Consider the following 16,482-nt stretch of genomic DNA (forward strand, 5'->3'; position numbering starts at 1 on the left):
GGACATAAGCTGAAAGTTCTTCAAGAAAAATATTTAATCTCATTATGCTCTGAAATTTCATCTACAGAAGCCTCAAGGTGAAGTGGAGGTTACAGCCACACAGCAGTGCTCAAAGATTCATTGTTTCACACTTCAGTAATATTACCCTTTTTGTGATTACTACTTCCAGAAAATATGTATTATCCTAATCTTTAAAGAATGTTCAAGACCATGGCATAATATTAACTATATCTTCAAATGGTCTTCTGATCTTTCAAGAAATGTGTTTTCTCAGCAGAAATCCACTCTCTGATGACATTAGTTCACTTTAAACTGATAGACCCACAGTTATATCAAATTTTCAGCAAAATTACAGGTTTTCCAGTGAAATTTGCATCAATGGGTGCATCTCCTAATATATGCTTTTTGATACTGCTTTGAAAATATTGCTCTCTATAAATAGCACCTTGAAATATCTGTAAAGAGGAACTAAAATAATCCTGAAATTCTTTTGTTCCATTACTTTTTCATGGCTCTCCCTCTAGCTTTAGTTCTCTTCCCATCCTGTTCTAAATTCTCCAAGCTGCAGTAGGAGTTAAATCCCCTTCCATAGGTCTCCTATTTGACAGTTTCTGAGTCAAATTACAAAGGTCTCCCTTTCCCCCTGGATGGGGGGGAAAGGGATACAACAGATGGTTCTCTCTCTTTTTGACTATTTATTTGGTGAGGTCTGCATTTTCTTTTTGGAACTCCTTTCTGATGAGTTAGAAAAAAAAAAAAAAAAAGCCTTATCTCTGTAGTATATTTAACTTTCTGAAGTGGGTTTTCTCTGACAACTCCAGCTGTAACACTCATACCACTTTTTTCCTTACTTAGTTTTTAAAAGAGAGAAATTTTTGTTTTGTAAAGTCAGCTTGGCAGCAGTGCTTATTCCTCTTTCTTCATTTGCTGGCCATTTCTCATTACCTGTCTCTTTTTACACTATGGTGGAGGCATACATAGCACCCTATTCTAGTCAAGACACTGCAGAACTAATCAAAAAATACATCACTAGGCTAGAAAAATTCTAATACTAGCTTTCATTAACAAGCAAATGAGACAAGTCACAGGATTCATGAATAAAAGCCAAGATGCCATATAAAAAAAAATAACAATGCAGAATTATTACCTATAGTTCCCCAACATCATAAAAAGGCATTTGCTTAGTTCTGTTTGCAAAATCCTGAGCGCTTAGCAAGAATAGTAATTTTTGTCCCTTTTTTCCCTGTTTCAATACCCATTGATATTGCATCTGTATGCTACCAGATAACTCAAAATACAAATTTTATCCAGTCTGAGGGCAGGGAAGGGCAGGAAGGAAGGCTTGCTGGCATTTCTTCAAATGAGCACTGAAGCATACAATACAGTGTTTAAGCCCTTTTATTTTCAGGCATGTAGGAAAAGAGATAATGCATTGAAACTTATTCCAGGAGAAAGCCTGAGACTTCAAAGTCAGCACAGAAACATCTTTTGAGCAAAACTGACCATACAGAATGAGTTTAAACTGGCTTCTTACTTTGCTTCATGGGATTTTCTTTTGATCTCATACCACAAGACCTAAAGACAGATTTATTCTATGATCACACTGGAGCCTAAATCCATTGACTAATAAAGAGTTTGCAGGGATGCTCCCTGTTCCAAGTAAACCCTAATCTCTTGAGAATAATATAAAGAATTAATTTCCTGCAATTTTTTTCAGGGGAAAATTTGTCCTAAAAAGATTGTCTTCTAGCTGTGCTGAGACATTCCTCATGCAAACCATTTATTATATTTTTCTTTCAGTATACCTTGTTTCCTTTTAGCCAAGTACCCAGTGACCAACTGAATGTGAAAAAGAAACTTTCGTCTCATTGATTTTATTCATTGAAAAGATTATTAGCAAGTCACCTTTTTTTGAAGATAATTTTCTATAAAGTTTTGAAGGTGCTACTTTCCCACAGAAGAATAGAACTTTGAAAGAGTTTCAGCAATGTTTTTGCTAAAGAATGTTTTTTTCCTCTGAGTGTCAAAAAGAAAGGATACAAAGACATCTTAGACACACAGGTTTTGATTATGTTAGCCAAAGAAAGGTTTATGCCTCTCCAGGAGACTCTCTGATCACTGCAGAAAACACGGGGAGAGGTCAGAATTAAAATTTTAAACAAAAATAAACCTTTTTTCAAGAATTTTCTCTCTCTCTGAAGTTGAGCAACTGCATTTTAGTCTCAGAAATTGTCACAAGAGCTGTCATATTCCAGTAATTTCTAACAATAGCTCCATTTGCTAGGTAATAATGCAGTTTAAGCTCAATATCAAAAACAGAAGCCCCAAGAAGATCCTGCTGTTGCAAATTGTTATGGGAACATTCAGTAGTGGCTTCAAAGAAAGTCTAAGGGGCCCATTTTTAGTGGAAGTCTGAAAATTACAAACTCAGATGAGTTTGTTAGGGTAAAAAAAACTGTAGTCAAAGGTAATAAGTTTGTAAGAAGATTTCAGACTTGAAGTAAATTAATAAACGTGTGGTTGATTTAGACGTTTTAACACCTTTAATTTTGCTTTTTAAAAAAACATTATTGGTATAATTTCCCAGGGCCTTAGTGAGAAAAAGGAAATAATCCTGATTAATTCTAACAAAAAGGGAAAAAATTGCCAAATATTTTAATTTCTGCTAATGTAAAAGTTTATTGTACTGTTTGGGAAAGTAGCTCAGAGAAAGCTGGTTGTCAGAAGTGCTCTTGAACTCTAATTGCTGTAAGTATCTTCCTGCTCTTCAGTTTTGTCTTTAATATGTTTCAGGCACAAGAGATCATCCTTCTTGCAGAGGTGATCTTCAGGGACTATATTTCAGCATGTTTTTATTTTTCACCTAAGAATAGCCATTTAAGCAGTAAGGGCTTAAATGTAGTGTCAACAAGGCACTACATACATTTGACATTACTCTGTATATGAAGTGCAGAAATTGCATACTTTATAAATGCCACACAGTTTTTGGTGAAATAAAGGTAGGTTCTTTCCTTGAGTACCAATTAATAAGGCACTTGAAGTTTTCCACCAGAATTTTTTTTTATTTTGAAATCTGTTTCAATTGGTAAAACATTGCTGTCTATTCCACCCAGAACACCTGTCTTCTTTTGCCTTCCTTTGTTCAGCTTTTCTACCTCTACCACCTTTCCTTTTGAAAACCTGCATTTCTGATTGTAGATTTTATTTCTTATCTGTTATCTTACTTGCTTTAGATTGAGCGCCCATGTCTTCATTCCGGAAATGTTCCTGCCTGAAACAACTACACACACAAAAGGAGGAGGAAATTTATTATGGGAACTTGGAATATTTCCATCATATTCAGTGTAGGAATTCCCACCTCATCTGTTAAAACATAATTACCTCATTGCAGACAATATGCCTCATTTTTGTTTAGCTTGCTATCTATGCCTTTTAAAATGTTATTAATATTTCCCTGAGTAGGTTATTTTTATTATCTTGCACTTTCTTTTTGTTTTTCTTTATTTATTCAAACATCTCTGAGCATGTTATTTTTATTATCTTGCAGGTTCTTTTAGTTTTCTTTGCTATGGATTTTAAATTTTCATTTCAAGCCTTAAGGTCCATCACAGTACAGAAGCATCTTTTGTTATAGGCATGCAGAAGTTTATTGACAGCAGCCAGTTCAGGATCAGTGCTGTTCTCATCTCCATTTGGCAGGGCAAGTGCCTTTTTGTTATATTTATGATATTATAAAAAATAGTATTTTCTCAGTTTATTATGAAACCCACTCAATAGCTTAGAGACAAGAAAGGAGCTCAGCCAAAACATTCCTCAACACTCTAAGCCTCTGCCCTCCATCTTTTGGGGGATACTTGTTTGTGGGACTTGTTAGAGTCTCTGCTATGATCAATTTGTGTGGCCTCACAATAGTGAGGTCAGCAATCTCTAAGGTGAGAGTTTCTGGTACTACCAAGGAGCTTCAAAGACTTAAAGCAAAAAATTACTGAAATGTTATCTAAAATAGCATTCACATCTGATAACTGATATTTTTTTCTTTCTTCACTTCAGACTGCATGGTGCACAGAAACAAATGAAGTACTTCTCCATGAGAACTGGACACAAATACCTGTAGCCTTTTACAAAAATTACCATGCTACAAGCCTTCCCCAAGTGCTTATATTTGCAGTTTGTGCAATGTCCTCTCCTCAGAAGGTCAGCTTCAGCTCCTACTCCTAGGGGAGTTATTCTTGTCACATGAATGCTTATGCTTTGCTAACTTTTGTACTGACTGTTGAAAGGCAATTGCAGGGAGTGAGAAACAAAGCTCTGATTAACATAGTTGTTATGATTTGAGCCAAGAAGGCCTGCTGGAAATTTTCCCCTTTCATTTTTGTTCACTTTTGGACTGCGTTCTTGGGAAAAACAATTTCCAGTGAGTTTAGATGATACCTAAATTTAACACTTCTGTCAAACTGCTATATTGAGATCCCAACTCACTTTAGCTGCTTATCTAAGACAAATTATTGGACGCTGGCTGCAAGATAATAGATCCTTTAAACAGACTAAGGCAATGCCCTCTAATTTACTAAATAAAAACTCTGTAGAGCAGTGTTAATTAACTAGCTGTAAATGTCTTGTGACTAATCTTTCCATGCACAACCACATCTGTAATATGCTTCATAAAAAATTATGAGGTTCAAAAGAAACTGATGAAAATGTTAAAAAGCCCATTATTTTGTAGAATCTTTCCTAAGAAAATGCCATTTATCTCCTTTCCAGAAATAGAAAGCCAAAATACTGGCCCCAGTCATCAATAAGGATATCAATCCAGTTCATTTGACACATTCTTAATTTTAAATGTGGTGAAGAGAGAATATAGCAGAGTATCAAAGAAAATTGATTTGTTGTATGAGAACAGGCCTGAAATATTATATGGAGGTCTCCATATCAATGCATTATTGCTATCCTGTAAAACACAGGACTGACATACTAGCTCTAAATAGACTGGGTCAGCAGTGTGCTTCCAAAGTGAGATTCATGCTCTTGTCTGGATTCTCAAGGAATGGTCTTTGGAGATCTTCAACTGTACCACCTTAGATGAAACTAAACTGCAAGAGAAGCTCCTGGAGAATGGCTGGTGCACTCTATCAACCCATGGTCACTCAGTCCATCAGGCCAAAGTAGAATTAGCCTGAAGTAAAGAAAAAAAAAAACAAAAAAAAAAGCCCAAACAAACAAAAAAACGATACTCTAGAACTTCCCTGCCAATTGTTTCCCTTACAGGTGGTGCATTCCAAGTGGTCTGTCACTGTGTGCTAGCACAGGCACAGCCATGTGCTTCTCCTATTGGAATAGCAGAGAACGCCCCTTCACAGGAGCCTGGACGTACTTAGTGCACTGCTTCATATCTACATTGATACATTTTAATCCAAGCTCCAATATTGCACTTTCACCATGTATGAAGCCACAATTAAATTCATAAAGAAAATAATAAAAAATGGAAAACAGTTTTGAGCCTAAATAAAAAAGTTTGACTGCCCAAGGTGACCACGAAACAATGAGATTTCTGCACATCCTCTGCCTGTGCATTTGTCAAGTAAACACTATGCCTGAGCATCAGCAAAAGGGGTTTGGGTTTTTGTGATTTTTTTAGCTTTGACCCAGTAAAATGTAGTCATTGTAGTAAGAAATAAATGCATAAACATAATTAGAAAATATGTGTATAACTGCATATATACTTGTCCACCAATGGCCAACAGCTGAAACGTTCGACCCTTCAGGAAGAAAAAGGAAATCACCCTCCATATTTTATACCCCAGTCAGCTTTTCTTTTCAACTTTTGAACTCCTTTTTCATTGCTACCTCTGAGGAAAGCCTTGGCTCATAGCAATGTAAGGTAAAAAGAGAATGGCAGCTTGAAACAAGAAAAGATTGCCACTTTTAATCATAAGTCTGCCAAGTTGACAGTCAGAAAACATTACCAGCTAGAAAATTGTCCTTGGAGAGGTGTTTTGTTCTCCTCCGTGAGCGCAGGTGCAAGCATTGCATTACAATGCATTTATTTATCTTGATTTTTTAATATGTGGTATTTGTTTGAGTTCAAGTGATACCCATGGACTCAGTGTACATCTTACAAAATCTTATTTATCTCTTCTGTCCTCCAGTCATTTTATGAGCTGCTCATGCTGCAGACATTCTTGCAAAGCATGAATTTTTCCAGATGAAACCTCCAGTGAACTGTTCCCATTATGGTTCAGTAAATGCCTCCTAGATTCTTCCATATAGAAGAAACCTCACTTCCTTTTTTTGTATTTTTTTTTTCCTTTACATACCATTCAAATCTTATTCTGCAGGTATAAATCTTGAGTGACTTCCTTAACACAAATGAACAACTACTTGGGAAAAAATTTCCTGTTTTCAAGGGGATCTAGAGCAAGATTATGTCTCTACCCTACCAAGAGGAGAATTCCATACGCATGTACAATAGCAAAAGAATAAAGTGGCCAAATGCAAAAACCAAACAAAAATAAACTAAAACAAGCAAACAAGTTAGAAGGTAAGCAACATTTTGTCAAGGGGCTGATATAATTAGGTTCCTTGGAGGAACATGTGCCTGAGGAAGGGGAATAGTCTCTGTCACACAGTGAACATTTTCAGATTCCACAGCGATCTGACTCACGTGAAGTTTTGGGTCTGGCAAATTAGACTCAAAGTTTTACATTTCAAGGTTGTATAAAGAAATAACATTTCTCTATTATTTTAATCTCTCGCAAAACTTATGTCTTAATGAAATTCTTGACTCAAGAGAAATTGTTGTTCCTTTTTTCTAAAAAATTAAACTTTGGTGGTTAAATTTTGTTGATAAAAATTAAGCTTTGGTGATAAATTCTGGTGGATATCAGCCACATAAATTTCTCCCACATCAAGATTTCTTTAAGAACATCACTGTTCTTAATCTCAGCAAGGATGGATAAAACCCTCAACAGAGAGCTGGCTGTTGCATCATGAAAGAATCCAGCAAAGATTACAGAGGACTGCATACAGTGTACATTTTGAGGAACCACATTCAACAAAGAAAAAAAAAAAAAGACTGACTTTTCCTCTTACTTCCATTTGAATAATCAGACTCTAAATTGGAGCACTTAAATGGAAGTCAAGGAACTTGGAGTGTGATGGAGGAAGCAGTAATCAGTTTGAAAAGATGTTGAATCTCTGATGAGTGTTGAATATGTCAGATTAAGTTATGTCCTAGAAAGGGAGGTTCCCTGAACAACTGCTAGTCACTTTAAATTATTCTGCATTTCAAACAGGAAATCATCCAATTAGACTAACAGCTGCAGAGATTGAAATAAGCCTTACATATTAGAAAATTAAAGAAAATGCAGCTGAGTACTATGGAAAGGAGCTAAGGTAAGTAATTTCCCCTCTTCTTTTCTGTAAGAAAACTTAATTTCAAGGACTTTTAGGATAAGGAAATGACTGCGAGTTTATTACATGCAATTAAAACAGGAAAAAACATTTATCTTTTTTTATATTTTTTTAATATGTATATTCTATTTGTCCTCTTGTATCCATGGTTTCTTTCAAGGTGGGTGGAGACTTCTGTATTTCTTCTTGCCATGGGTCCGTTCCAATACCATCACTATTATTTCCAAATGTTTTAAAGAGGGTAAGCAACAGTACTTTATTGCAATTACTCTTTGTCTAAAATTCATCTCCATTTGAAACTTTGTTCTCGAAGACAGTCTGAGATTACAAACTACAAACTATATGACAAAAAAGAAAATAGGTGAGGTTAGGAAAAACAGTAACTCAGAAGATGGAAATTAATTTCTATATAGCAAAAAAAACTCAACCTCAATAACAGACAGAATTCTGATGCTGAGAAAAATAACATGATAAAAAAAATATTATTGAAAATATAACTAGCTATTAAAACACCCTGAGCATTTTACTGTATCTGAGGAAATATATAAAACTAATATAATTTTACCTAGATATCTCCAGGTAGTTTCAGGATCAGAAGATGTAGCCCAGCCTGTATGTCAAAGTTATCTTTAATTTTTAATAACTGGACTAATATTAAACATCAGTCTAAAAAGATTCATGAAATGTCAGCCACAAATTATACATTTTTTGGTTTGATTTTTGTCTGTGAAGAATTATGTTTTAAGCCAAAAAAAAAAAATTAAAAATCACATGGTAAAGCTTTATATTTCCATAAAATTATTATTTTTCCATGATCCTCTCAGATACTTACAGATACCCTACTGCTGCTTTTGGCAGTGTATGTCCCATGAGTGTCCTTCCAGATACTCATTTCTGAAGAGGCTTTTGCTGCAGGAATCTCAGGTTAGATAAGGAAAAGGATTTTTTCAAACTGCCCATGCACTGAATGTCAGGGCACATTCCCATGCTACATACACAATTCCTCCCACAGGATTTCCACCAAAGTATTTTGCCTGGGGTCTCTGTCCCTTTATTACATATGAAATGTCTTCTAACTTACCACAAGAGTTCACTGAAATCACAACTAAATCTCCAGCAGGCAGAAATACAGCCTTTAAGTGCACTAATTCCTCTCAGCCTGTTTTAAAATGCTTCATTCCCCTGATGCCTGTTAAATGATCCTCTAACCGTAATTAGGAAAAACTCTAATAATTTTCCTTTATATGTAATTTCAGATTACTTTCTTCTGAAGATCTTTAAGTAATGTTAAAGCTTTGAAAGTCTTAATAGGATCAAAGACAAATTCGTCAAGAAGAATATATTGAGGAAAGTGACTAATTTTTTATACCAGTATACATTCACCTCACATCAAGATTTCATCAGCTCTGGAAAAACTAGATCGGAATTTCCACTGAAAAGATTGTTTTCAGTTAAAATGTATAATTTCAGTAAGGAAGTGGAATTAAAGAAAATCCAGGAGACACTCTTGTGCTTACAGATAGGCAAAGGATTCAAAGATAAAGCTGCCTGTAAGGAATGAGTTTTCCTCTCCTGACAATGCAATCTGTTAAGAAAAAATTCCTTTAAGCCATAAATGTGTTCAAAAAGTATAATTTAACTTTAGAAAAGGATTAAAAAGTATGTTTAAATTGTTAATGAATCAAAGTTTCAAACAGTTTGAGTAGAAAGCCTGTTGCTTTTAGAGAACACAGAAGATACTTGTTCTTGGGAAAATTAAAATTCGCATTAAAATTATAGGTTTAATATTCACCAATGTACCAGAGCAACTATCTAATGTATCGGGACCAAAGAGTAGCTCAGCACTGCATTAGAATGCATCAGATGGGCAAATTAATGAGAATTGCTCTGCTGGTGAAATTAAAAGTGTGTAGAAAAAACCTTCTATGACTCTAACACTACAAAAGCATCATGGCCAAATACTCAAGCCCAAAACATTGGAAAGTGTTGTTGGGATACAGCTGTCACAGCAGAACTGTTCAGTACACAGAAGTCCTTGCAGTGCAAGTCCAATGCTTGGCCTTGGTTTGACATTGTGTAAAACAGACAGAGCCCAGTGCTCCAGCTGCCTGCAACACTGCTGCTCTCAGCCAGAAATTTAAAAAATAGGTTTTCAATCACACCCATACATTTGAATTTAGCCAGGATTTCTGTAAAAACTGTACTTATCTACCACCTTGTTTTAGGCCTGTATTCAGCATATCCTACCACAGGAAAATCCAGAGAAGGAGTCATGGCACATCACTTCTCACCTCCTCTCAAAGGCTGTTTCCTACATTGCTTAATAAGCATCACTTAATTTTACTGTAACACATTTAATGTATGAAAGCACATTTAATGTATGGTAAAATCATGATACAAGACCCATTGAAAATCATCTGGGATTTTTATTTTAAAGCTTCTCAATTACCTGAAGGAGTCTTTCTCCTGTGATGACTAACTATTGATTTGAACCAGTAATGCTAGTTTGTATGCTCAGTCTGTCCTGGTGTGGGGGCTTTTTTCTGTCTACTCATAAATTTTAAAACTGTTTCATATATTCTTCCATCCAAACAGCTCTTCTTAACCTGATTCTTTTAAGCACATGAAGAGTAACTAATCTAACCTCACATATACCAGCAGTGAAGACTTCCAAAGATGAGCTCCAAGTCCTGTCCAGTCATTGAATTTGGAAATAGAAATAATTGTTGTGCTGCTTCAGAAATTGAGGGTCTGGCTCTTAATAAGACATTAATTTAATGAATGTACTTCCCACATAGTTTTGAGAAATAGGTATTCCAAAAGAGCTTGACTTCACGTTTATGTAAATATAGTTTATCTGGCAGATGCACAAGTGATAATACAATAGAATTCTGTAATGCATTCTACATCACACCTTAGGGTTAAGAAACTTGAGCAACACAAAATTAGAGTGCTGCATACCATAAGGTTTAAACACTATTTAAACAGCATATTTAAAAAGTACTAAATCTGTATGTCAAAATTATTTTTTGCTTTTAATAACTCATCAATTAGGTGATTAGTGGAGAGTCTAGGAAGGAAAAAAAAAGTAATCAGACAATGTTTTAAAGCTTTTGTCAGCTTTTGTTGAGAAAGCAAAATCATTGTCAGTTAAAAAAAGAGGTTTTGCCTTCCACAGATAGGATCAAAGAGGAGTGTTTGGCTAGGAGGAAGTCAGACAGATACAGATAACCAAAAAACTGATCAACTTAATGTGCACATATACATATGCATAGGTTTGAGTTTCAGTGTGGACATATTGGAATGGGAAAACAGCGACACTTGAAAAGACTTAAAATACTGGTGGATGATGCTCTGAATGATCTGTTTCCACTTGGGAGCCACAGCCTAAACAGTTAATGTGAACCCTGCATGTATTAATTCTGCTATTACTGGTGGCCAAGGGAATGACATTTCTCATAAGCTGGTGGGCTGGACGTCTCAGAGAAGTGCAACAAGGCTCATTAAAGGGTTGAACAAAGCCTTAGAAGGAAAAAAACCTGAGGAGCTCAGCCCAACAACAAGAACACAAATGGGTAATTAGATGACATTCTACAGGGAAGACACACACAGCAGTGGACTTTCTACTCTAGCAGAAAATATGAAGCTGAAAGTGGGAAAGCTGAAGATGGAAAAAAATAGATTGGAGTCCAAGGATACTACAAGAGTGAACAAATGAGTGTTTTGATTGGAATATATGCACAGATGTTCATTCTCTGCAAATAATTGTAAATAATACACAAGACTTTAGACAGCTGTGTATTTTAAGGAGTTGGTAAGTCTTCTTGAGTAGTTCCTAATAATTATTCACATTTTTCTCTTCAGTTTTTATTTACCAGTTGACTAAGCCTATAATTATCTGTATGCCTGTGAAACTAGCTCCTAGTATGCACCAGAGAATGTGTTATTGGTTTCCACACAAGCATAATGAAATCACGAAGGCTCACAATAATAGTCATTAATTTTTAGGCTTGAATCAGTTCCTCAGTAACTTTTAAAAAACCCCAAAATCAACAGAGGACTATGTTAGAATTTACTCACTTGCAATGTTATATTTTAAAGTTAAGAAAACAGTCACTAAAAATTTAGAGAAATTATTTTGCTGTTATTATTAAAAGAGAAAACAACTCCAGTATGTTTACATTTGCAGCTCCAATGTATTTTTTATTTTAAGTTGCAGTTTCTAGACCTGCTTGATCATTTATCTCATTTTCTCTTTTCTTCTTTGGATTTCTTTGGCTGACCTCAGACTACCTCATCTTCTCTTTCAGTAGTTAGAAGACTACTTTCAAGGCTAGAAAACCATTTACTTCTACCTTGTCCTGGATTCAGAGAAATAGGCAACAATGCATTGATGTTCTGATACATTTCGCCCTTATTAAATGGATCTAAACCTAGTGATTTTAACACTCCAAGGAAATCTTCCTGTCAGACTTCAGAAATATCAGCCAAGTTTTCATGCATACAGCAGCATTTCTAGCCTTTATCAATAATTCTGAAGTCAGTACACAAGCAAACAAGACTTTTTTTTCCCAAGATTTTATTGCTGTAGGTATTATTGTACTGACATGTTAATTCTCTGCTGAATTAATGGTCTTTATCTGCTCCCTTTTTTTCTGTACATGAACATATTTTTTAAATAAAAAGTAGATGAGAAAATTAGTAAGATAAAACCAATATAATTTATTTTAACATTGTTATTTGTTTACATGTATTTGTCTACTTCATTCATTATTTTCCTCTCTTGTCAGCATTTAACAGAAATGAAAACTTATGAGTGTATTATACATTTAACTGTAGTACAATATTTCTTGGTGGGATAATATTTACACATACTTTTGCTTGAGATACATTCAGTGGAACTTTATGCCATTATTAAAACTTTTTGTTTATATCTTAAATAATTTAGGAAAAAAAAACATTTAATGTGAATTTATATTTTTTTATAATCAGTTCTCACATTTTTAACCAGAACTGAAAAATCATGAAATTAAATGCTAAAAAGAAAAGTTGAAAAATGCTGTTTTAAAAGATCAAGATCAAAATGTGAGTTTTTAAATACAATCTTTATTAAACAGTCATTTCAAGAAATAGTGACATTTCAATGACCTCAACACTGTACTTTTTAGAGAACTAACTATTCATTTCATTATTCATCTTTGTTTCCTGAGCCTATCCAGATAAATTGCTCACTCCTCTTGCATGGAAAAGAAATTACTTACTCATTTTTCCTGGCTGATGTTGCAATACATCTTTCCCTAAAAAAGGTTGTAGGACTGACAGGAGAAAAAAAGGGAAAGATTAACTGTCGTGAAGCTATACATTAATGCTTGGGATACATGAGAAGAAAAATTAACGTTTCCCTCTTCCCTGTGGGTCTTAAAATGGTTAGTATTAAACAAGGCTGTTCATAACAGAATTAACTTTTTTTTTTTTTTTCTCCCTGCTATGAATTATTTCTGTTTTTGAAGAGGAGCACACAAGGCACAGAAGCTTGCTGTTTCACAAGACATGGTCTTGCATAGAGTATATTTTCACTGGGTCAATTCAGAGAAATTGCTAAAACTAGGATACTATTGGATACAGAATTGGCATTCCTTTTTTTTTTAACCTAAATTTAGTAGTCATTTGTGTTCATTTCCACAGTTACCAATGATGTGAGTTTAGTGACTCTGTTTCTCAGAAAATACTGTGTTGCATGTATTTTCTATCCAGACACAGTCTGAAGACCTTAATGTCACTTGGTCATTTGGATAACTGCAACCCTCAAAAAAAATATTACTTTGTGGATGCCAAGAATATGATCAAGCAAGTGCACACAAATATAGTTGTGTCCCACAGACTAGTGTGAAGGAACTCTCCAGTTGTCCAAGATACACGGTGGTTGATTAGAAGCAGAGAGAAGGGAAACTGGCCACAGGAAAAGGAACCATTTCACAGAAAAGAAGCATGATAATAGACAAAAATAATTATAGAGACAAAAATTAGTAGCAATTATTTTTAGATTCTCATATTCCTAATACTTTAATTAACATTAAAATTGACATTAAGATTAGCATTGAAATTAAAATTGATGGGGGAAATTTGCTACTATATATAAATAATGATCATATTCCCTATCTGAAATCCCAATGCAAAATATCTACTGCAATACAGAATAATGTGGAAGAGACAGGGGTTGACCTTGGCTGGCTGCTGAGTGCACACCAACCTTCTCCACCACTCCTTTTCCTCAACAGAACAGGGGAGAAAATACAATCAAAAGTTCATGGGGACAACATAAACATAGGGAGATCACTCAGCAGTTACAGTCACAGACAAAACAGATTTGAATTAGGAAACTTAATTCAATTTATTGCCAGTAAATTACAGTAAGATAATGAGAAAAATAGAACAAATTCAAAAACACATTTCCCCCACACTCCTATCTTCCCAAGTTCAACTTCCTGTATTCCTGACTCTTCCTCCTCTTACCATAAGATGTGCAGGGAGATAGGGGATGGGGCACATGGCCAGTCCATAACACTTTGTCTCTGCTGCTGCTTCCACCTCACACTCTTCCCCTGCTCCAGCACAGGATCCTTCCCACATGAGGCAGTCCTCCGGGAATTTCTCCAGTGATTCCTTCTCATAGGCTGCAGTCCTTTACAAACTTCTTGGGGACTCCCATGTGGTGCAATCCCTCAGGAAAATCTTCCCCACCATGGGATCCCAGAAGCTGCCAAGCCTGCTCCAGAATGCACTCCTCTCTGCCTGGTTCCACCTGTCCTGCTCCAGCATGAGCTTCCCCCAGGGTCACAGCTCTCTGCAGGGTTCATCCACCTGCTCCAGGGTGGAGTCCAGGTGCTGCAGGTGGATCTGTGCTGCTCCAGGGGCTGCAGGGCACAGCTGCCTCTCCATGCTCTGCACCCTGGGCTGCAGGGAAATCTCTCCAGTGCCTGGAGCACCTCCTCCCCCTCATTCTGCACTGACATTGGTGTCTGCATCCTCACTGCTGTCTCCCACCTGCTGTTGTGCAGTATTTTTTTCCCTGTCTTAAATCTACTATCCCAGTGTTGCTGCCACCAGAGTGGATGGGCTCAGCCTTGGCTAGTGGCAGGTCCATCAAAGAGCCAGCTGGCATTGGCTCTGTTGGACACAGGAGCAGCTTCTGGTGACTTCTCACTGATCCCCAGCTACCAGAACCTGTCCACACACACCCAATACTCCTAGGCAGTATTTAAATATGTACATTTACATATTCTAATTTTCAACTGAATCACATATTATATGTCCACAGCCCAGGACGTAGTATGTAATATAAGGTTGTCTAAAGGATTTCTCAAATGTTATGGAAGGTGAAGTGTAAAATTTCATCTTCAGGGCAAAAAGACATTCATTTCCTATCTCACAATTTGATGTTAGTGGAAGATGCAATTCCCATAGGTCTGTGGCTGTTAGAAGGGCTAATACAGGAGCAAATCAAGCATGTGGGAAGAATCACAAGTAGTGTGAGTCAATGGCTGTGTGACACTGTCTGATCATCTGGACCACACAGTTCATCAGGAGTTCTGAGGGCACATGGATGTATAAAAAAAGCTTTCCACTAGCTAAGTCTTGATTAGCTACTCTGAGGCCTTCATTTCATTACCAATAAGCAAGGCATTTGCCTTCCAAAAATGCACTTCAACTGATCAAATACATATTCTGATTATGAATGGGTTGCATGCAGATATGTTTGCAGATATATCTACAAGCATGCAGATATAATAGCTTAGTGGCACTTGGGCAATATTGAATATAAATGATTATTTGCATAATTACAGCATCCATGATTGTACTCCCTCATTGCTGAAGAGAACTTTGGGGATTTTCTTAATAACACATAATTCATTTCCTTTTGGCTCTGAAAGGCTGAGTATTCAAGTAGCATGTTGTCAGTATTGTAGATGCTGTGCAGTTAATGCTGTAGGGGAAAAACACATTTTGGTTTATGAAAACAAACTTTAACTGTCATTTTCTCCTTAAAGACAAAGGGAGACTTATAATTTAAAAAGTCATCAAACTGTATGTGAATCATATGATTGAAAATTTTTTGTTTGCTCATTCTCCAAGTCTTCGAAAAAACTAATACTGAAGTTGAAACATTACATTAATTTAAAATTAACCAAGATTTTTCACAGTTCTGCTCCTGGTTTTTGGACTCCTTTGCTCTTTCTTCTTCAGCTCATGTTCTGCATAATAATGTTATATCAACATACTGAAACTGATTGTTTACAGAAAGTAAGGAATAAAACTGGTACTATTAGCATTCAAGGTATCTTCAGTCTGGACCCCTTTGTAGAGAGTTGAATTTTCTTCAGAGGATTTAAAAGCTGAAAGGAAGAGATTTTTTTTGCCTTTCACAGAGATGGGATATATTGTTAGAGAGATTAAGATCCAGAGAGAAGGCTTTAGCTCAGAAAATGGGATGAACATAGAATGTGACCTTAAATCCAAGATAGTAATTCTTAAAATACCTCTATTTTGAATGCAGCTGGGTGACAATGATGTCTGCATTCTGTCCAGCTCCTTGGTCAAGAGCTTATGGTGCCTCCTTACTGTGTTCTCCCAGTTAGCAACAAATACAGTGGGAATATATAGCAGAAATATTACAAATATTAGTGGGTGCAAAAAAAAAACTACTACTGAGAGCTTGATCAAGAAGCCATGTCTGCCCTCTCACTGACCAGCAGCACATTTGCCATAGAACTTTCCTCCCAATTTCCCTTTTTCAGACTGATTATGAGCTCCTGTCCCCACAACAGCACAGCTACCACGGGGTGATGGATGCCCACCCCACAGTGTGCCAGGGCCTGATGCCACAATTCTCTGTTGGTGTTAGGAATTCAGCTTAAAATAAAAACATTCCTGTGCTGCTTTTTCTGTCAGATTTTAAAAAGATTATGTGTTGACACTTGCATCATTAGAAAAGCTTTACAACCATGGGGTCATGGCCCAATCTGAACTTCACCTTATGGGAGGATTCTTGACAAACTAAATAGCCTCTCCACT

This window comes from Erithacus rubecula (assembly GCF_903797595.1).
Source record: "Erithacus rubecula genome assembly, chromosome: 1".
Classification (NCBI taxonomy): Eukaryota; Metazoa; Chordata; class Aves; order Passeriformes; family Muscicapidae; genus Erithacus; species Erithacus rubecula.